At 43.6% G+C, this 22,028-nt stretch overlaps 1 protein-coding gene across 3 annotated transcripts in view; it reads right to left on the reverse strand.

Annotated features, from left to right (window-relative positions):
- Positions 1 to 22,028, reverse strand: part of LOC118208011 (protein kinase C and casein kinase substrate in neurons protein 1-like) — a 54,708-nt gene that overhangs the window by 25,929 nt on the left and 6,751 nt on the right. For 2 of the 3 annotated variants that reach the window (XM_035382262.1, XM_035382261.1), the window contains exon 2: positions 12,850 to 12,923. The gene's annotated coding sequence lies outside the window, so the exon portion shown is untranslated. Of the gene's footprint in view, positions 1 to 3,262; positions 3,396 to 12,849; positions 12,924 to 22,028 lie in introns of those variants that run through there. The other variant, XM_035382263.1, reaches the window with a different exon arrangement.

Genomic DNA, 22,028 nt, shown 5'->3' on the forward strand with positions numbered 1-22,028 from the left:
ATCTTATTGCAGTGCACAGGTAATGGGAGAATGCTAACATGTATTGATTAATCTGTATGCAGATGCCATTTATTTCCTGCAGAGGCATTTCACAGCTGCCGTGTCTGATGTACCACCCTGCTCTGCTCTGCTCTGCTGTGCTCCATGCAGATGTTCCTCTCACTGTCGGGTCCTTATTTACAGGCCCTTTAATAACACTGTCAGCTCTCTCCGGTGGCTACGCGTCACCAATAACCCACCCTGACACCACTGCACAAGGCATCACCCAACCAATCAGAATTCTCCCGATACTTGTTTAGAGGGACACTGCAAATATAAAGGAAAAGAAGAGCTTCAGTGTGTCACTGACACTGGGAACATCTCTGTCCCCGTGTTTTTAGTTTTTAACTTGGCAAATGCCTTCATCTAGAATGAAGTACACAGCCCAAATTCCCTCCATTTAAACTATTTAATTAAGACCAAAACTTTGGGCATACCTGGAATTGGGGAATTCGGACAGTGATGAGCTAAAATAAGTATACAGCACATAGACGCACCAGAAACACAATTAGGAGGTAAAGCGATGAAGCAGGGATACCAAGACTAGCTTTCAGAAATGCAAACGTATCTCTTTCTAATTTAGAAAAAGTGCGTGGCAGCATTTTGAAGTACCAGAGAAGAGGGTTCTGAAGAAAGTGTGTGCTTTTACAAGCATGTGTGTGCGTGTGTGGCAGAGAGTGAGATGAAGAGAGTGTGTCAACAAAGCTGACTTTACTTCAAGCCTGTCAGTAGAAAATTTTTTTAAAACCATCTCATCCCTTGGGTTTCTGGTCTCAAGAGAATTCTATTCATAGCACCGTGTTTCTCAGTCAGTCAAATATTGATGAGATTTTGGAAGACACTGCAACAAGAATCTCAGCTCTCTGGTGCCAACACCTTACTGGTGCTGAGAAAAACCGAGATTACATTCCATTGACTGGGTGAATGAATACAATGGTAGAGAGTGTGAAAAACTAAGACCCTTAAAATAACCCATGGGAGAAAAAAAAAATGAATGAAAAAACAAATGGACACAAATACAATCTTAATTCATACGGGGCCTTTCATCCCACTCAAAAATCACAACGCTTGACAAAAAGAGGAAGAACTCCACCACAAACAGACAGACTGACAACAAAAGGGGATAAACATCAGTGTTAAAATATCACTTCCAGAGTAAATGTTTGGTTAGCTGCACAACGTGGGTCCTGCATTGGGGTCACTGACCACTGATGCAAGAACACTCTCGGTGCTTCGCACGGTTAGGCGGTTTAGGGTTAACTTAGTTTATGGTTAGCTGGTTCTAAATTGGCTGCTGGGGGTAGAAAGGGCCCAGACAGCACTGCTAAAACAGACATCTCTATCCGTCTCTTCATTTGTCCAAATAAAGACTGACCATGTGCTAGTGTTGAACAATCTAAACACAAATTTTTACCACAGGCCCCTGTTACATGCTGCATCATACATACTTGTTGAAGTAGATGTGTCTCTAATGCTAGGTGAATGAGAACCACAACACCAGAGTAAACCTATTATTGTTAATAAGATTTTAGAAACAGCTTCTAAATTTAATCCCTGCCACCAGGCCTCTGGGGAAGGCCCCCCCCCCCCCTCTCTGTTCTCCCCCCCCCCCACCCCCCTCGTTATTTTAGCTTAGAAACGGCCAGCTAATTAGCAGACTTACAGCATGAGGGACACTTTCAGGAGAGGGCCTGTGAGAGTAGCAAAACCTGCAGCACTTCCCCGCTCCTCCAGCTTTCCTGTCCTCCCCTCCTTTTCTCTGTTACCCCCTGCCTCCCACCAGCCATTGCTGCAGAGTCTCCTAATGCTTTGGATTCATCAGCTCAGTGCCTCTAGGCCCACTGACCCGCATGCACCGCATGCAGCAGCTGGCATCTGCAGAGAATTAAGGGGCTGGTGTATTATCAGGGGGACAGTAAAACAGAGAAAGAAAGAAAAAGAAAACGTTATTTTTGGCCAAGGCAAACACTATTATGCAGTCCAGTTCTCACTCATATAGCTTCAGAGATGTGAGCACCGCGATGAACGCTGTGTTCTTGTTTAACCATGGGCTGCCTCCGCCACCACAGCACAGTGGCTCTGTTCCTTCTCCAAAAAGTGTCACACCATGAATTATTCAGAGCCCTCTGTCACCCGACCTGTCCGCCTGCGCCACAGCCAGTTTTGAAGTTGGGACAGGGTGCCAGCAGGAAGGTAACGTTTCCCAAAAACATGTGAGAATGTCTCTCTGTTCCTCCTAATGGATCCTTGACGTGACAGTTTGCCAGCGTTCTCGTGCACCACGGTCCCTTGATCTACACCACAGCATGAACCACGTGTACATTTCTGCCGCATGCCCATCGCACAAGTTCTTTCCTTTCTCAGACATTATATACACCTTAACCCAGATTATATTAACAGAAACAGAGCACTTCTCCTACTCTCTAATAATGGAATAGAACAGGGAAACATTAAGTCACAGAATTGTGGGAATTACGTCATATCATAAAACTTGTTCTGCCCTACCTGATCCTGGCACGCTTCCCCTAACCCTATAAATACAGGGCAACACCCAGCTACCAGCTCCAGGAGCAAACCACTCTTCTCTCTCCAATCTGAGCTTTGATTGATGTGAATAGATACCATGTTTTCTCCTTTCTCTTTCAATAGGGCAGAAATGAGTCTACACCCCTGAAAAAAGAAATTCTCCCAAAGAAACCCGCAACAATCTCTGAACCGCTGTTGATCTTCAGCCGTTCCTCTGCCTGAACGCTTATTAACTTTTGTTGCCTTTGGCTGCCGAATCAATGTCCAATTTGATTAGACCAAACAAGCCGGCACCAAATGTGATTGCGAGTTAACTGACAGGGAAAGCAGTTTCCCAGAGAGAAAATGCATCTTCAATTTCACAGCTATCTCCGCCGGTTAAGACTGACATCCAAGATGGAGGGCTGTCCACCGGAGGGTATGCCCAATAATGAAAAGCACACATTCGTGGCTGGAATGCTATCAAGAGATCCTGCTCTCCTACAAGGCTACCAACAAAGGTATTGTCTGCTGATACTCAGACCAGGCAGGCTGCACACAATTTAGCCTCAAAATATTGTTTCTGACCTGTCAATCAAGAGGTCCAAATGGGATTTCTCTGGATCCAGAGAACCGTGTTTCACATCCAATAACAAGCACAGGGTGAAAACAATCACAGCCCTTAAAGATCAATGGGAGAGATGAATGCATACAGCACCTGGTGTGGCCTGTCTGAATGCAGGAATCCCACGGGAGGCAGGCCGGGCAGAGGGCAGGTCCGTCAGTCAACCGGTGGGTACGCTCCTGTCCCTGTGAACACTGCGCACCAGATACCCGGAACAATGCCCGCACCCTCACAGCCAGCCCAGCGCAGTGACGTTCCTGTGCTCAGGTATGCCTCCCCCCCCCCCCCCCCCCCTTACCCTTCTGCCTCCCTGTCCCGCCTCCATTCCCCAGCCTGCCACAGCCACAGAGGATCTGCATCACTGCATTCCCCACTGGACTTTGACATCCACCTTCCAAGACCCGCTGTGCCATTAATATTTAGCCAGAGGCAAACATAGAGGGCCGCTCCTTAGCAAACCGACTGCATCTCAAGGACCTGTGGGCTGGGGAGGCCAGGAAGACCGAGGAGACAATGTAGAGCAGGTGTACAACAGGGGTCCCCAAGCCTGGTTTTGGAGGGCTGCTGGGTGTGCGGCTGAGTACGATTTTCCAGTGTTCAGCAGCACTTAATTAACCAATTAAAGCAGATGATTGCACAGTTAACTGACCGTACCTGCTTCCTCACTTCTAAATTGGCTGTATTTGCCTGATTTAAAGGTAAAGACAAAAACTAGCAGACCAAGGGTAGAGTGGGGTAGCTTGGAGGGAGACAGTTAGATGTAAGGAGTGCCAGGACTTGTGTGTATCAGTTAGCCGAGTATATATAAGCACTACATGATAATTACATTCCGTTTAGAGTCTAGGTTAGATTAATGGAGATTAAGTGGCTCAGGTTTGTTGATTTTGTTGAGAGGCAATACTGCCTCGCACTTAAAGAGCAGGAACTCAGAGGACTGAGAGAGGCATTAAACATGTTATTTACAGTTGGAAAGGCACAGAGCCAAAGGGTCCGACAACATGTCAGTCAAAATGTATAGCTGACTGTATTTAAACCATACATAGATCCAAGCAACAAAACCCTGTAACGATTCGTAATTTTACTTTACCCGAGACATATTTGGAGAAATAATCTTATAGAATAGATAAATATGCACATGCAGACATTTTTTGTGTAGGTATATTTCTTGCACATATTTCATGATTGCACTTCCAATAGCACGCACGCACACACACACACACAGACACATTCCCTTTCAATTTACAATGTATATCAAAAGGATACACAACAGTTGTGTTACATGGCACAAGGGTGATTTGACAAGGTTACACAATTGGATGGAGAGTATCAGCAGATCATGTAAACATAATGAAAGAAGAAAAGGGAGAGAGGCTTGTGGGGGTAATTTTCTATAAGCATGAGGCCAGAGGACCCTTCTAGATACTCAGCCGCAGACACAGAACCAGAGAGCGAAAATCTCAGCCTGTGATCTTCAAACGGCTGCCTCCGCTGGTTCTCGTGTGCGAGGAAGGCCTCTTCCATACAGAGAGGGCAGTGCAGGAGCCATTATTTTTATCATTCATATTTCATAGCCTGTTTAAATCCATTTAATGTGCATTTAAACTAAACTCCTCAGTCATCATGGAGTGCTTCAGTTTTATTTTTTTTAAAAACAAATTTAATGAGCCTGGCAGGTCTTTATACTTTCTGAGCACACCCTGGTTTCTCTAGCTGGCTGCACACCATAAACAGACTGTATTTTCAGTGGCTGTACTTCCTTGGTTACGTTATGTAAAGTGTCACCAACAGTGCCCACTGATGGTCGTTGTCAAGGCATTCAGATTGTACAGCCCTAATGACTCCTGGGACAAACAAGGCATTCTGTTTTGTGGATTGATTTTATTTGCTTTTTAAAGCAATGAAAGGCTTTTCTGCCCCCCTCCCAGGTCCATTTATCTAGTCCACTAAAGTTCCGAGGCAGCATTTAATACATGAATTGAGATTCAAATAATTAACTGAAAAATCCACATGGAGCATTATGGAATTTTTCAGTGAATTACGTTAAGTTCAGTTCTTTTCCTTTATTGGCTGAATTGAAATGGATTGACCTCATCCCTATTCCGAGGTACACAGAAATGGAAGGGCCTCTGGGTCTTCATGAAATCCAACCAAATTAGTTAAGGAATTAGTGGCGAGAAAACACCTGTAATAAAGCTCCTGGAGTGTTGCCTGCTAGATGGTGACAGACTAGCCCAGTGAATCGATAGTTAAGAGTGTCCTTGTGTATTCCTGAGCAGAAGATTATGGACAGAGAATGTGCTCTTCACATAATATTAGCACAAGCTGCTTAGTAGAGAGGGAGGCGCCATGGTCCAGAATCTAAACTACGGACCTGAACATGGAGTCTCCTGTGCTGTCTGTGGGTGTCAGAGGTGATGGAGATAGAGAGGGGGTTAGCACTGAGGGTAGGAGACTCTGAGGGGAGGGAACAAGGCTCTGCTGGGAAGTGAAGCAGAACGCTGTGTGACTTAATAGCCAAAATTCCTTTCACGTGGTTTCTAATTCATCACATTTCAGACTCTAAACAGATCTGGGGTGAAATTTCTGAATTTTCCATTAAGGTTCAACTTCACCTTGGTTTATTTACTGGAAACATTCCAATCAAATCTGAATGGCCAATCAATTAAAAGTAGTTAAATGAAATGACTCATTCACAACTTGCCTACAGGTTTATGTATAATGCAGATTCCATCTTGTGAACTTTACTCTTTAATTTTTATTAATTTGAGAATATTTATATAGTAATTCCTTTACTAATTTCAGTACTTTTCCAACTAAATTCCAATTCAAGAAATGAATTGCCAAAAAATAAATGAAACCTTCTTGTACTGAATGGAACTCCTTCCTGTTCATCCATTGCAAGTATTTATACTGAGGAAGTCTTAAAGACTACAACACCTCAATGAAGAGTTGCTTTTATAAGCAGCAAGCTCCACTTTCAAGATCTTCCAGTGCTCTGCTTACAGTAAGACACATAGTGCAAGAAGTGCACTTTTTAAAATTTCCATTGTTATTGTGGATGCCAGTGTGTATCTCCAGGCCTCTCTGAAGATCTGTGTAGTAATATATCGGAAAAGCAAATATGGGAGGTACAATGAGATTGACTAATTGACTTGGTATGTCACCGCGATAAACCAGCAACTGCAATCTTCACAGTTAACTATATGACCTGAGTGATGAAAAAATAAGGATCCTCAAAAAGTTCACATATTTCACTATATGTGGCTAAACTTTGGAACCATTGACAACTGTGGAACCATTTAAAATTGAATTGAAATTCAGTAGGATTCCATCCTAGCTGGTGTGATAATGTTTATTGCCAAACAGTTAACACCCCATCTTTACAACACACCACGGTCTATCTTAGCCAATATGATCCTTGTCCACATTTTAAAGGTCGGTCAGCATTATCACAAAGACCCTCCCACTGATAGACATTCTGATTGGTGATGACACAAATTCTACAGCAGGTCATAGCTGAATGAGGCCCAGTTAGGAATCTAGTCAGGTGACAAAAGGAAAAGGAGCAAGTCCATTTTGAACAAGAAGTGGAATTTAACAGTACAATATAATTCAACCCATGTAACATATCTTGATAAGAATTTATGGTATGTTAATCCTATCATGCTATTATATATAAAAAGAAAGCCATTAAACTCTGTCGTTATGTTTATATGACAGACCAGGATAATGCAGGCCAACATTCCACAATTGCTGGTTCAGGGCCCTATATAAAAAAAATTGTGACACAAGTCCACATAAAATGCCAAGAAAATAAAAAACCAGAACTAAAAAATCATTAATTTGTCTTCCATATCATGTTGACATCAGTCGTGTTTTTTAACAGTGGATAGAGAATAATATCTACGCAATTAAAATTCTAATATCCAGCAGCTACAGCATAGGAATATGGAGCGTTATTTATAATGCTTTGAGAATATTTACAGAGGTTTTTCCCTTGGCGGGGTGGCGGACGGGGATGACATAAAATGCTGACAGAGAATCGTAAGATGTGAGAAGTGGTTGATGCAGACTACATGTATAACATTTTGTGATAAAAATGGAAAAAATGAAGCTGAGAAGCTTGGTCCCCACAGATATGGAGTCTTTTATGTCAAAACCCCCAATTAGTCAGTGAACTCTCCAAGCTAGTTCAGCAAATTGTGCATTATTTCATACAAAGTTTGCTATTAGTATGCAGTTCCATTTTCAGTGAAAACTCTAAAGCAAGCTACAAACAGTAGATACAAGAGGAAGGCAGGTAGCTTCACTGCAGTTTTACTGACACCAGTTGACACTTCTCTTGATAATTCTCGTGATTCTGAAAATATTAACAGGTTTCTGTGAAACAGGACGCTACAAAAGCTTTGGGGGAAAATGTTTTGTCAGTATTTTGCTCATTCATCCTCATGCAAAAACTGTGCTACAGAAGATTTATGTAGATCTGGAAAGAGACATGGTGGTGATCTGTTGAAGGTAATATTGGTTGACTGAGATGTGATGTAATTGCGTAGATAAAATGATAATTTCTTAGTGCTCAGACTAATTATACAGCATAATGAGCCAAGAGCTATTTTCAGTCCCCTGGCAAAAAAACCAGACCAAAAAAGCCATTTGTTGAGAGCCTACGCCTCCATGTTTTAAACATTTTTTTCTTCCTGAGTAACCGTTCGATATCGGAGGCAACAGAACATGGAAATCCACAGCACGCCGACCACCGAGTCCACAGTGACAGCGTGTGAGGGGGCGAGGGGCGTTCCCACACTCCCTCGGGCATGTGGGCGGTGGGCACGTATGGCAGGGTGGGTTACACTGATGGCAGTATGTAGGCCTCATTAAACAGAGCCCTGTTAAACACAGTTATGTGATATACTGCACAACTAGAGGTTTGTCCGCATGGCAAGTTATTGCTGTATTAAACACCATATCTAATCCGACTATAGAAATTCCTCTCTCTCTCTCACACACACACTGTACACACTGTATATAATATTAGTGATTATATACAGTGTGTACAACCAATATGGGTGTATGTCCTGTTCACTTTAGCCTGAAGTCTACATATGAATCAAAGTTAGGTCCTTTGAACAAATTCTCTAGACTCAGATAACCAGGCATCAGTTCTATATGTTTAACGTTGAATGGTCTGTGTCTCTACCAGCAAAAACATTCCAATGTTTTCTGACAAGTCATTAATGGGGTATGGCCAAGGACTCTGCACTGTAATAAAACACTGGAAACTCCTGTTGCCAAGTGGAAACTACTACAGCTAAAGAGCAGAGAGGGTGGCTGGCATGTTTATAAAATCTGTGAATGGAATCTCTGGTGACAAATGTAGTAGTAGTAGTAGTAGTAGTAGTATTTTTTATTCAGTCATCACACACAATACAATACATATAAACAGTCTAGACAGTATAAACAAGTCAACAATCTATGTATTAGGTAGTGACTGAAAAAATGTCTCACAGAGCTAACACAAAGCACCCTGAACATGTGAAAGCCTCTGGAATGGAAACCACGATGAGACTGGAAGTCAGCCAGCGGACCTGAGATGGAAGCGACAGGGCGGGCCTCTGATGTCACCTGGGAGATACCCCTCCCCCTCCTCTGTGCCTGCCACTAGGACCGCTGATGTCATTACTTTAATGAGCAGCTACTTTTGTCTCAGCCCGAGTGTTGACCCTGCCACACGCTGGAGGCTTAGCTGTCCTGAGCTTGGCCAGGATTGGACACTCTTATCCCATTAGAGCTCTGGGGCAGAAGAGGCTTTGTACCTATGTGACTGAGCGTGCTCCTCCCTCTTCCCTATGACATCATCTTCAAGGGCTGAGATGGGTGCGTACATGCATGGCTTCATTAACCTCAACAATATACACCTGGTTGTGCAACTAACTGTTCTGCAGCAAGAACATACCATGAACTACAGCAACCTACTCTATATTAATATCCCCCATATGAATGGCTGTTGTTTGTACATATTGTGTGTTTTCCCCATAAGAGTCCCATGGTTGCAGGTGCACACATGTGTAAACCATTGCTGTGATCGCCTCAGCTTTGGCCCGTCTGCAAACAATTCTGCCATTTATAAAGTGCTACAAATGCACATTAGCGACCGTGATGAGCTCTTCAGGCTTGCATTACTGGTAGACGGGGTGCCAGGAAACAATAGAGATAAAATGGCTTTTTCCTGATGAATACGTGGAGATGTACAACTGGGGAAACACTGGAGCCAAAATTGCTTTAAACCTTCATAAAATAGCAGGATAACAGGTTGTGCTGGCAAAGATGCGCAAAGAACAGGCCTCTTTTCACAGCTGTTAAGTCTACATTTTTGGTCTCGTTAGAAAGGAAATCTCAAGCAATGACACTAAAACCGACAAACCACTGACTAATTGTCCGGCAGGCAGGAACGACATTAAGAACACGTATTATCTCAGCTAAACAAACGTTCTAAAAGTAATGGCTTTTCAACACAAACCTGAGTTGAAGCTTGATAAGAAACCTGCATAAACTAACCATCTGTTGGATACCGGAATATGGGGGGAGGGTGTGGGACACTTCCTCCAGGATGGAATGACTTGATCCATACAGCTTGTGTTGAACTTATTGACTTTATCGACACCTAGTCTCCATTCAGAGTCAACTGCTTTCCAAGCTGCGCAAATGGTGGTGACAGCCTCAAGCTCCGGGGCCACCAGGGAACTCAGCGTTCGATGAAGAGGAGGGAGTTCTTTAAGTGACCAGGCCAGACAGGAGAAAGGCGACACCCAGGTTCCCCAAGCGGGCTAAATGAAACAATGGTTCGTCTGCGGGTCAGCAGATATTCCACAGTAAGCAGCTTTCAGACGCAGCTAACAGAGCTGAAAATAAAACCCATCACGGCTGCTGCAGCCAGTCCCACCTCAAGAACAAGGCCCTCTGCTTCTCCCAAAACATCCAGGAGAGGGGCGGAGGTAAATCAGAGCGAGGCCCCTTTAAAAAAGCGCCGGCGCCGCCTCCTCGCCGTTTAGCCGGCCGACGCTCACGGAATACTGATGCAGCCGCTTCAAAGGCCGCACAAATCCACAGCCAGAGGAGCGCGGCTGATCACCACGATCACAGGGCTCCGGCAGACCTACACGCGGCCTAATTCTCTGGAGACAAGCCTCCGCAAGGGCCGACTTTCTCTCCCGTTTGTTTACCTTGGTGACACAGCATCTCTAGACTTCTTCAGGATGCTGCCAAAATGATCTGTGATTATTAATTAAAACAGGGAGAGACGTTCCCGCTTAACAGCCATCTCGCTGTGCCATCCGGTGGGGCTGGATTTGATGTGAGGCCATTCTCCAGAGTGAGCACTGTTAGTGACTTAGATAAGCAAATAATACATCTCTTATACCTGTGACAGAAAATGTTTGTGAAGGGAAAATATAAAATAGCCCACAGTGTAGACATATTACACCTACTCAACAGCTGCTGTTAGCATTTGTAATGATTTATAATGGGTTTTTTGACAACTTACATTTATGCACAGTAGGAATGAAGAGGTGTGGACTGTACAGATATATTATTTGTCATAAGCAGTTTTGGATACAGGAATTCTCGTGTCAACCATCATGAATGTGTTATGGCATTGTCTGATTTCTCCAGCCTATATTGCTAAGTGTGAAAACAACTCTTTAAAAAGACATTGAATCCTTTTGTCGTTTCTACTTTACTTCAGCAGAGCATCCTCCTCCCGATTCATGCACCCCCCCCCCCCCCCCCCCCTTGAGTTACTGCTCAATCGATCTAAATGTTCCCATGCTGCAGAGCAATAAATAACCACACAATTTTGCCTTGTGTCTCACATCAATTCAGGCCCCCACCCACATTTCAGAAGACCTTGTACTCTTACGGTTTCTTTTTAAAAATGATACACAGTATGTATATTCTACGATGTACATACACACATATAGCGTTGATTGCACAAAATCATCTCAGAGCGAACAACACCAAATGTTTAACTACGGATACATGGGAAGCTGCACAATTGACAAATGAGCCGACCCGTTGCCCATTAAAGACCTATTTAAACCTCATTTTGAATGTCCGTTTATACACGTCCCTTCTGCCTGCAGGCTATTTTACAGGAAAGGTGATGACTCAGTTTAACAAGCAGGCGGAGAGTTTTCCTTCCTGTATATAAATATTAACTTACATTTTATAGCACCTCTTTGAATAAAGGTCAGAGCGACAGGTATGAAGTGTGCATTCACCCATCCCTTCTCCAAAGGATTATGTGCTTAAAGAAAGTCTTTCTGTGCTATAAGTGTGAAAAACACAGTAAAAACACATCTACAATTCAAGCAAACTTCCAGCAGTGAAATACTGAAAAATGCATCTCCACTACGGCATGTATTTATTACAGTATGTCAATAAAATTATATTTAAAAAATTGTCAGAACGTTTTTGTCCTGGGTTTTATTTTGATCAGATGCAATTCATGACAGTATGAAGTGAATGACATCATCAAAATTGGACAACCTTCAACAGAAATGGCCTTCCCAGGCAAAATAGCAAACAAGTCTCTTGCAGGAAACATTTGTGGAAGGTTGGTCACAGAATTAAGTCTCCCATATTTGTATATTCCTCCTGTTTTCTTTGCCAGCTGAAGCCGTTATCTCGCCCTGGAGAGGGGAGCGTGGAAACGAGGAAACGGCTGATGAGTAACACTGTGTGCCCACATGGAGAGCGCTTTTTATACAAACAACTGTCCTGTTTATCAAAACTGGTGGGAACTCGTTACCCAGGAGAAGCAAAGCTCTGTTTTGACAGACTCCATTATAGAAGATTAAGAATGAACCAGCTCCACACTACATTATTATTCCTTGGATGCAGCAGTGCTGAGACGCTGTACTATGTTAGGACAGGAAGGAGTGCGAGTTCAGTCATGTTTCTAGGCCTGGGTCACGGCAAGGGTAAAGCTGCCATTGCGTTTCACTTGACTGCTGTACAGCTTCACCTGCCATTTAATGGGCGGAAATACCAGGTGTAATCACTGATTTAAACATGTATGTATGTTGAATGTATGTTGCTTAGGAGGAGAAAGTAATTTTATTGATTAAACTCAGTCAATCACATGAAAAATCCCACGCTAGCTATCACTGATTGGCTGGCCTGTAGAGTGAATTTGGCTATGTCATCCATTCTACTGGCATCAGCCTGTCTCACTGTAAGCTACAGTGAATCAGTGTACTGTGCTGCCCTGCCATCAGAGACAGGTCAATGTGAGCAGAGCAGAGCATCACTCTAAACCTTCTTTACTCAAAAGCAAGTACAGGTGTGCATGTCAAACAGACATGCGTATGCAAACATCTTGCAGTCCTAAACCAACCCCGCCTCCCCTTCAGTCTCCTCATGTATCGGGAGGAGGAGACCTCATTAAACATGTGTAAAGTGTGTTGACAAGCAATTAGCCCAAACCCTGAGCCCCTTGTCTGGTTAAAGATTCATATGGCAGATTGCTTGGTTCTGAAAGGGGCTCTCTGAACCAGTGGAGCTGACAGAGTTTCCATCTTCCGTGTGGCTATGCCAAGCCTTCAGGCATTCCCAGCCCAACCCCACACATCCCAGCCTCCCTTTCAAGCCATGGAAAAGACACAGGAAACACCGGGGCTTACCTTCTCCACCTGGAAAATCACGTTTCCATAAACGCCAGCGAGGGCAGCCTTCCGCCAAACCTAACGGAGGTTACCTGGGGGAGAGAGGCGGACGGAGAGAGAGAAGCACACACATTATCAATCTGTGCTGATCATGAGAAAAAGCCTGAGGGGGCTTCAGGCCCTTCAACAGATGGTGGGTTCTGGGCCGATTTGGGACTGTTCCCCTGTGTCTCCCCCAAATGAACAGCCCTAACAACACGGCACAGGCCGCCTTGGCTCTGCACCATGGCCCCATGTCAGGCAGAGGTGGAAAATCCAGGTTCAGAAAGTAAAAGTCTGAGTTTATTTACAGTGTTTAGTTCCAATCATCTGGATTTGCTAATAAGCACAATTCTTCAGCCAGGAGGTAGAACCAATTAGGAAAATCAGCTGGCTGAGTGGAAGAAACACATGGCAGGACATTTACTTTCTGACTGCCTGAACTTTCCACATCTAATATCATGTACAGCAGCACAGATGCACTGGGCATGAGAGGAGTAACACACTAAAGATCACAGCAATCTGGAGGTCAGTAAACAATGGAAGTAAACAATAGTGCTGGGCAAAAAGCTAATTAAAAAAGGAGAGGGCGCCTCCACAGGTGCATGGAGCGTGGCAGTGTAGTATAATTGGTAAGGAACTGGTCTTGTATCCTAAAGGTCACAGGTTCGATTCCTGGGTAGGACACTGCTGTTGTACCCTTGAGCAAGGTACCTAATCTGCATAGCTTCAGTACATATCCAGCTGTACAAATGGATACAATGTAAATGCTATGTAAAAGTTGTGTAAGTTGCTCTGGATAAGTTGTGTAAGTTGCTCTGGATAAGAGCATCTACTAAATGCTTGGAATGTAATGTAATGTAATGGATCTGGTATAAGCTGCGCTACAGCGATCTAGTCTTCACTAGGACACAGAGGAAGACACGTCCTAGAAAACAGCACCATCGGGGGCGAATGCGCTCAGTTTCCATTTCGCCTGACGGGAACACTAGCAGCCCCTATGAGGACCGGCAGCTGGCTAACCTGCACACGCAAGCAGACGTGTCGCGCGTCTGAGGCTAACAGGGTGCCGCGTGAGGGAGCGATCGCAGGGCTGTGAAAACCGCAGTGGCTGCTGGGAGGGGTTTTTCGGTCCGCACAGCCTGCTACGGACGCGCAGCCAGGTGGGGTGGGAAATCTCAACGCCAGCAGAGCGGCGCGCTCTCTGTGAAACATTCAGCGTGACAGCGCCTCAGATCCAGGGCACAATCTCCATGACGACATCCTGTCGGCTAGCATGTTTCCCATGAAATGTCTTCACAGCAGAATAAATTATTCATTTGTGTTTGTCTGCACCCAAAGCCTCACGTTATGTTTCCCAACGTCTGCTATACACCCTAAAAAGCTCTAATTCATGTGGAAACTCCAAACACAGATATATTGCAAACATACACTCCAAAATCTGATGAAACTGTCACCGCCACCATCCCAAGGCTGTTCCATTGAAACCCACAACTTTAAAATAGCTTTCCATGTTACAAGATAACACAATCCCCAAAAAATTGCAGAATAGCTGATACACATGCAGAATTTCACCAGCGGGCCTACCCCAATTGCGCCTGTTGTTTGTCTCTTAACCAGTCAGGGCAACTGAAAACATGCACTTAACAGCTGCTGTAATTAGGATTCTTTGTTGAAAGTTCTCTGGGATGTGCAGGAACATTTTCGAATTTCGTCAGCTTCTAAAGAGTCTTTATTCTAAAGACTATTTTAGACACGTACTTGTCCCAGGTCTGCCACACACAGACAAACACACAAACGCACACGCTGACGTAAAGTAGAGTCTTTGAATGAAGACCGTGTTGATTGCTGGGTTCCGTAATCAGTCATTAAGCAGGACTCTGAGTGCCACGCCCGCAGCTGCTGGTGGGCTGCCTCGCTGTGTTTCGACTCTGAGGAGCGCAGTGGGCCGCCTCGCTGTGTTTCGGCTCTGAGGAGCACAGTCAGGCACCCAGGCACGCTCACCCAGCGGCACGCGACGGCGGGGGGTGGGGGGGTGTCCCCCAAGCCACCGCTATACCCTCCAGCACGCCCTCTGTGTGCCACCATAAAAAAAACTGTTATTTTGGGAGGTCCTGTTTGTCCCCTTGTGCCATTTGCTCCCTCCTGCAAATCCCTGAGGTAATCGGTGCTTGCAGGATGTGACGACATTGGACAAATTAGAGTTGTACACAGAGACTGACGCACAAACTCCGCAGGCATCCACACACTATTAATACAGAACTAAGCATAAGGTATACTTGAAGTTATTTTTAGTATCGATGCCAAGTACGGTTGGAAGTTCCCTTGGGCAACGAATCCTTGGACATTGCACTATCCAGGGATAGAGGGGTTTCAGTTGGCTGGGTACTTCCTGCCTCATTGCTCAATAGCACCTCCTCTGGTGTCATGATGGATATGGTTTTGACAGTTACCTGACCATTAGTAGCAGATATATACCTGCTACTTTCAGAAGAGCTGACAGCATGTTCAATGCCTAACTTTAATTATATGACTGAGAAAAAAACCAGCTGACACTTTGAGCTTTGGGCAGATATGTGGGCAGATATTAACACTTTTTTTCTGCAGCAAAAAACTAATGTATTTTATGCAGTGCACCACCAAAGTATGTCTGATCTCATGACTAGGAAAATGAGAGCATGAATAATACAAAAATTAATTTGCAGAAAATTGATTGAGAACAGAATAATTAATGTCAATAATACAAATGTTGTTATTAATGAATTGTGCAGTCTCTCTCACTGAACTTTCATTTAATCAAAGTCCCTCACTCATGCGTAGAATGATAAAGAAATGTTCAGCCTACTTTTCACTAAAACAAAAAAACAAAAAATGTGTCAGGTCAACCGAAACATTGCTGAAATGTTTTCTCAAATAAAATCATTCTTCTTCATTTACAAACATAAAACAGACAGAAACGTCATACTTTACAAAAAGACAAGGAGAAAGAAAGTCAAAGCCATTTGCTTTCCCATCAGGCCACAGACAGACTGCTGTAGCCTTTCTTTGACGCTTCCTGTGGTGACATTCAGCTTTGCTCCATATGTGGGTTAACTCTGCACCCCTCCCACACCTACATCCCCATAGCGACCATCCATCAACTGTGTCCCCTCAACACAGCTTCGTTGCTTGCCCTGGTCACACCTTTACATGATGTCAGACACACACCCTGGCCCCTGGGGTCTGCCCCCTGCCCCAGGGGCCCCAAATCCTTTCTCTCTCTCCTTCTCCTGCAGCCATATTGTGATAAACACAAGTCCTCATTGGCACCTTCACAGCAGCAAGCTTTCAGTCAGCCTCCATCATCACATTTCTCCATAGACACATACACACACACTCACACACACATGCACACACACACTCACATGCACACGCATGCACGCACACACACACACACACACACGCACACGCACACGCACACGCACACACACCTACACACACACACACACACACACACGCACACGCACATGCACATGCACACACACACACACACACAAACACACACATACATACACACACATGCACGCACAAGCAGACACATTGCAAAAAAAGAGGAAAAATATTTTAACAGTTCCTCCTTCACTTGGGCAGTTTACCAATCCTGGCTTCTGTAGTACCACACAGGCCATGCCCAGGACGCTCATCTCCCATCAGTTTATATGCTCTCTCCTTACACAACACAAAAAGGCTGCTGTTGTCATGTCAGGCAAAGCTGTTTCCTGCCTCATAATACAAAACAATTACCGGTAATTGCTCCTCCTTGGAGCAAGTCAGCTGTGAACAGGTACCATATTTCCCTTTGGTAGCCTGACAAACGAGCCACGTCTCTACGCTGTTCAGTTAACAGGTTGACAATCTGCATTTTAACTAGATAGGGAACAGTTGGATCGTCTTGCTTATTGGAACAAAGGTTAACATTTAGGCATTTAGCAAATGCTCTCATCCACAGTGTCATACACAGGTTACATTTTTACATACAATGCATTTACACTTATTTACCAAAGCAATTCAGATTAAGTACCTTACTCAACGATGCAATGCCATTGCCCCACATGGGATTAAAACCTTCAAACCCCAAATCGCAAATTCAGTTTCCTGTTTGGCCACTCTATAGGACCAACATAAAAAGTCAGGACAGTCCTGATCCAGTTACAGTTCTGCTTAGAGAAGCACCACAGACTTTGTTAAAGTGTAGTTCTGGCTATCTCTGACTAACTGTTGCAGAATGGCTGTAACAGTATCTGGCTGCCTGCTGAAAGCTGTTATATTAGGTAAAACCATGTCTTAATAAACCAATCTTTCTCCGCTCAATTAAGACTCTTTACAGTAACCATAGTGAGGAAACCTTGTGGAGAATTCTGGGAAAGAACTGAACAGGACTGTATCAAAGGGGGAAAAATGTCAAAGACAACACATTAAGCCTGTTATCTCAAAATATAAATAGTGGGAACTGGAAATTTAGTCCAGTATTACATATTTAACCTTGTTGCTGTATAGTGCAGATGTGATAAATTGAAAAAGCTTTGAGTTCTGAAGAAAGAAGGCACAGCAGGAGCACTCATTAACAACAGTGTTTTCAAAGGTCATGCAGAAGATGGATTTAAAGGGCACCAGTACCATTCTCTAAAAAAGGATCAATAGTTTAAACAGACTTACTATTAGACTTATAAATTATAATTTATGTGTATTCGAATGGAGCCTGTCATTATTATTTTTTTTAAAGTATAAACTATTTCAATATAAATTACAAAGCGCTTGCTTATATAACAAGCACACAGAAAATGGTCCTTGCATGGCTGGTTTGGAAATGCTTGTAACAGGTCTCAACAATTTCTCTGGGAAATTGGGTGAAGGGGGTGGGTAACCAGACATTCAGGCAAAAGAAATAGCTCAAAGGAGTTTGCTTCCATCATAATAGAGGTGGTTTTAGGTCAATCTATATAAGTTCAATAACCGATTGGCTTCACTGCTTTCAGTTCGAATAAAAACTGAAACACCTTAGATTCAATTGTAAACAGAGTTAAAAAAACATTTGGAGTCAATGGCAACTTAGAGTTTTAGTGCCATATATTAAGTAAAAACTACAGTCAGTTAGTAGATAAATGGGACGAAATCTTTCAACCTGGGAACTGGTTGCTCTAACTGAAGAGGGAGAGAGAACTGCAATTTAGATTTTTTATTATTCAAAAAAAGGTTTTATGACATAAATCTGGACATATTTTTTTCCAGATATCTATGCCTGATCCCATGTGGAGGGGCGACATAGCTCAGGAGGTAAGAGCAGTTGTCTGGCAGTCGGAGGGTTGCCGGTTTGATCCCCGCCCTGGGCATGTCGAAGTGTCCCTGAGCAAGACACCTAACCCCTAACTTCTCTGGTGAATGAGAGGCATCAATTGTAAAGTGCTTTGGATAAAAGCGCTATATAAATGCAGTCCATTTACCATTCACGCGAACTGGCAGCAAAGATCTGTTAGGTACGGTAAATTGCATAATCTGCCTTGTACAAGATGAAGGCCAACGGAAGGGTTAATTGCGCATGCATTTACCTGTACAAACATACCATGGTACATGCCATGGTTCTAAAACTCAGAAATAAAATAGGCTCAGGAATTATGCTTACGTAATAACCATATACACCCTTTATTCATGTCCTCAAGAAAATACAAACAAGTTCAATTTTATTTCTCATTTTTAAATAATCCAGACCAGTGAAACTGCATAAAAATTGAAGTAAACGTGTGGGTAATAATTCTTGAAAGGGCCCTCCTCTTGTTTGAATGAATCATTTCAAAACCACATCCCTTTCATTCTGCATAAAAATGTCATCCGCCTCCATTCTAATTCGCTGTAAAAAAAAAGACAGTCGGACTGACAGCTTCACCCTGTGAAATCTCTAACAGCCTCTCTTCCACCCAGCATCCTGTCCTCAGAACCACACATGCCTAGTTCTGCATTCCAGACCCAGACTAGCTACTATGGAACGCTATGGTAACAATCTGCTGTATCTGCTGGGACCAGCATGGGATCTGTAATAAACTAAATTAGCAATGTAAATATCAGTTGTGTTCTTATGGATTTGCGTATTGGATTTGCATGGGGAGCAGCAGATGTGACAGCGGCGTCCCTGCTTGGGGTCTCTGCGGGTGCACATTGCTATGGGGAAATCAATGGCTGATTTATCTAAACTGAAAGACAGGGCCTTGTGTTAGGCCAACTTTTCTTGCAGTTTACGTGGTCTCAGTGTTGGGCAAGAAAGGTCATTTTCATTGTCGCTTGTGTATCCGGTTTGGCTAATTCAATGATAAAGTCTCTCTGTGGCTCTCTCTCTCTCTAACACACACACACACACACACACACACACACACAGAGCCTAGAGGATGTGTTGTTTGTGCTCAGACTAGGATTCCTTGGAGAGAGCGCCGAATGCTCCCTGCAGATTAATCCTCCTTCCCACATGCTGACGCAGACAGGGAAGCTGGAGACTCGGGTTGTTTTTCTCCTCATGCAAACCAGGGCCTCTTCCTTTCCCCCAGCCCTCAGTGCACTTTCATAGATACAATCTGATTCATAATTGTACTGCAGACCCATTGACACATCAGTGCTCGGTTATCTTCTGTTAGCCTCAGTTATTCACTCTCTTAGCCTCTATGGCAGTTCCAGTGCTTTAATTATTGACACTTAACTGATTCGGGGGTTCATAATGGGAGGAATTACGGTGAAGGATGGTGCGGTGTACATGGTACACCTTACAGAGGAGTAGTGGGCCTGTTGGATAATTTGGTTTGTCCTCACGTTTAATGTTAACAGAGTCCATATGAGTTCAGTATGGACCAGAGTAGGAACATACAGTATGTGCTCTGTAAGAGTTGATTTAACACTGAACATTTTACTGTCTGGGGCTCTCCTGTGCTCCACTCTGGGAAGGCAATCAAACCACTAAAACTACTGATTTCTGTCTTGTGATTGGGGACATGTCAGTTACCTGACCAACCCAAGTCTTCAACCCTGGAGTCATTTTTGATTCTACACTTCGATTCCTTTGAAGCTCACATTAACTTTATCCATCATCTATCTCCACAACACTACTCACCTACATTTATCCTTCAATCTCACTGGTGCCAAAACTGATCCTTAATTTATCATGTCCTCCCATTTAGATTACTGCAATGCCCATTTCACCAGCTTCCCAAAACTCTCCACAGTCTATGATATGTCCAGAGCTCCCAGGATGCGCACACACACAGATAAGGCTGCTCATATATAACCCCATTCTCAGTTAGTTACACTGGCTCCCTATCACATCACAAATACGTTGCAATCTGCTCTCCAGCACATTCAAAGCTCTTCAAAGCTCTCTTACACTCCCACCCATACCCTTCGGTCTTCTGGCACTGGTCTGCCTGTGGTTTCTAAGGCCAGACCTTCCACCACCGGCAGCAGAACCTTCAGCGCTAAGGCCCCTAAACTTTGGGATGCCCCCCCACAACACCTCTGTGATTCTGTGAACTTCCATTTCCTCATTCAGATCTAAGCTAAAAACACCTTTTCATGCAACACTACTTCCCTAAAACTACACCCTCTCCCCACCATTTTCTTTACTCTGCTGCTCATATTAATGTTGAATTTTATGTATATATATGTATATATATATATATATATATGATTTGTTTTTCTCTTTTATGTATATCTATGTATGCATGTATGTGCATTGTTATTTACTCTGTGAACCAACCTTGTGTATGAGAAAGGCATTATACAAAATTATTATTACTCAGACATATAATTGTACCAATGTACTTTTTGCAGATTGAAAGAGTCTTGTGTGCATGTGACCTCAGACAAGGTCATCTACTGAGAACACCACGCAATGTAATAATGCTCAAGGGTAACTGCAGCCAGGCTGCCTTCAAATAACCTTCCTGCCGTGTGACATGACAACCTGATTCACATGCTGCTGCCTTTAACAACTGCTCTGAGTGACAAAACAACACAACCACTCTCCCAGGCTTGTGCTTCTGTCCTTACTGGAGTCCAACTGCAGTCAGTCACACTGAAAAACTGTCTGTCCTCCCCTCTCATGGCCCTTCCAATCGCTGTCCTCCTGTTTTGCACCCCAAGCGCCAGCGTAGGGTCTGCCATTTCAAAATCTAGGCCGTGCACATACAAGGACAAAGAGCCACGTTCCTTTAACCCATTAGTGAAATCCTCTTATCATCCCTTAGGGCCGGGAAGTATTGGATGTGACACACATAAGTTGGACGTTTTGAAAAACTGGTGTTGAAACAAAATGGTGCCAGCACTTGAAAAGAAAGTTCATTTACTGCCTGGTCTTCGCTCAGAACAACAGCACTACACACAAAAAGTCAAAAGATTTTACAAGACCAAGGGGTCATCCCTGCTTAACAAGAACATTTTCACTGATGTAATGGTCAAATAGCTCCTGGACTTTTAGGCATATGATCATCTTTCAAGAGACAATATCACTGCACGTGGATCCATGCTGACACTCGCCATTCCAAGTGGCCATGTTAGTTAATTGTTGATACGCGTCTTACCATTAATTGTGAGACAAAGGAGACTGTCAGAAAGGATGTGGATTAAAAACACTGAATGAATCATTCCAATCTAGTAACTCTCCCCCTCTGTAATTACACTTGACATCTCCACCCACCACATTTTTTTCTGAATGTAGACATAGGCTGAAGGGTGAGAACAAATTCCACCCCCCTAAGGCAATTACCATGGCAGCAAAAACAATCAGAGGTTGAAGGTAAACGCTTGTCACATGAAGTCTCGGTGCAGCCTGTGTTGAACTGACAAAGACAAGTGAAGCACATTATTAAACTAATCATAATCCAGAAAGCAAATAAAGCTGGTGAGGCACAGAGAGTACAAGAGGAAAATAAAGCTTCAGGAAAATATGGTACATAAGAAAGTTAAGTGTTTTTAACCCCTCAGTAGAAAAACAGCTCCTCAGCTACTGTGTAATGTTCTCACAACAGTTCTCTATCAGCAACATCTAGACTCTTCAGTGACAACCATGATACCTTTGCTCTACTATTAGAGGAACATACAGGGGTTGTGGTCAATAGTATTCAATGCAGACACCTCAGGAAATT

Source organism: Anguilla anguilla, chromosome 11 (genome assembly GCF_013347855.1).
Source record: "Anguilla anguilla isolate fAngAng1 chromosome 11, fAngAng1.pri, whole genome shotgun sequence".
Classification (NCBI taxonomy): Eukaryota; Metazoa; Chordata; class Actinopteri; order Anguilliformes; family Anguillidae; genus Anguilla; species Anguilla anguilla.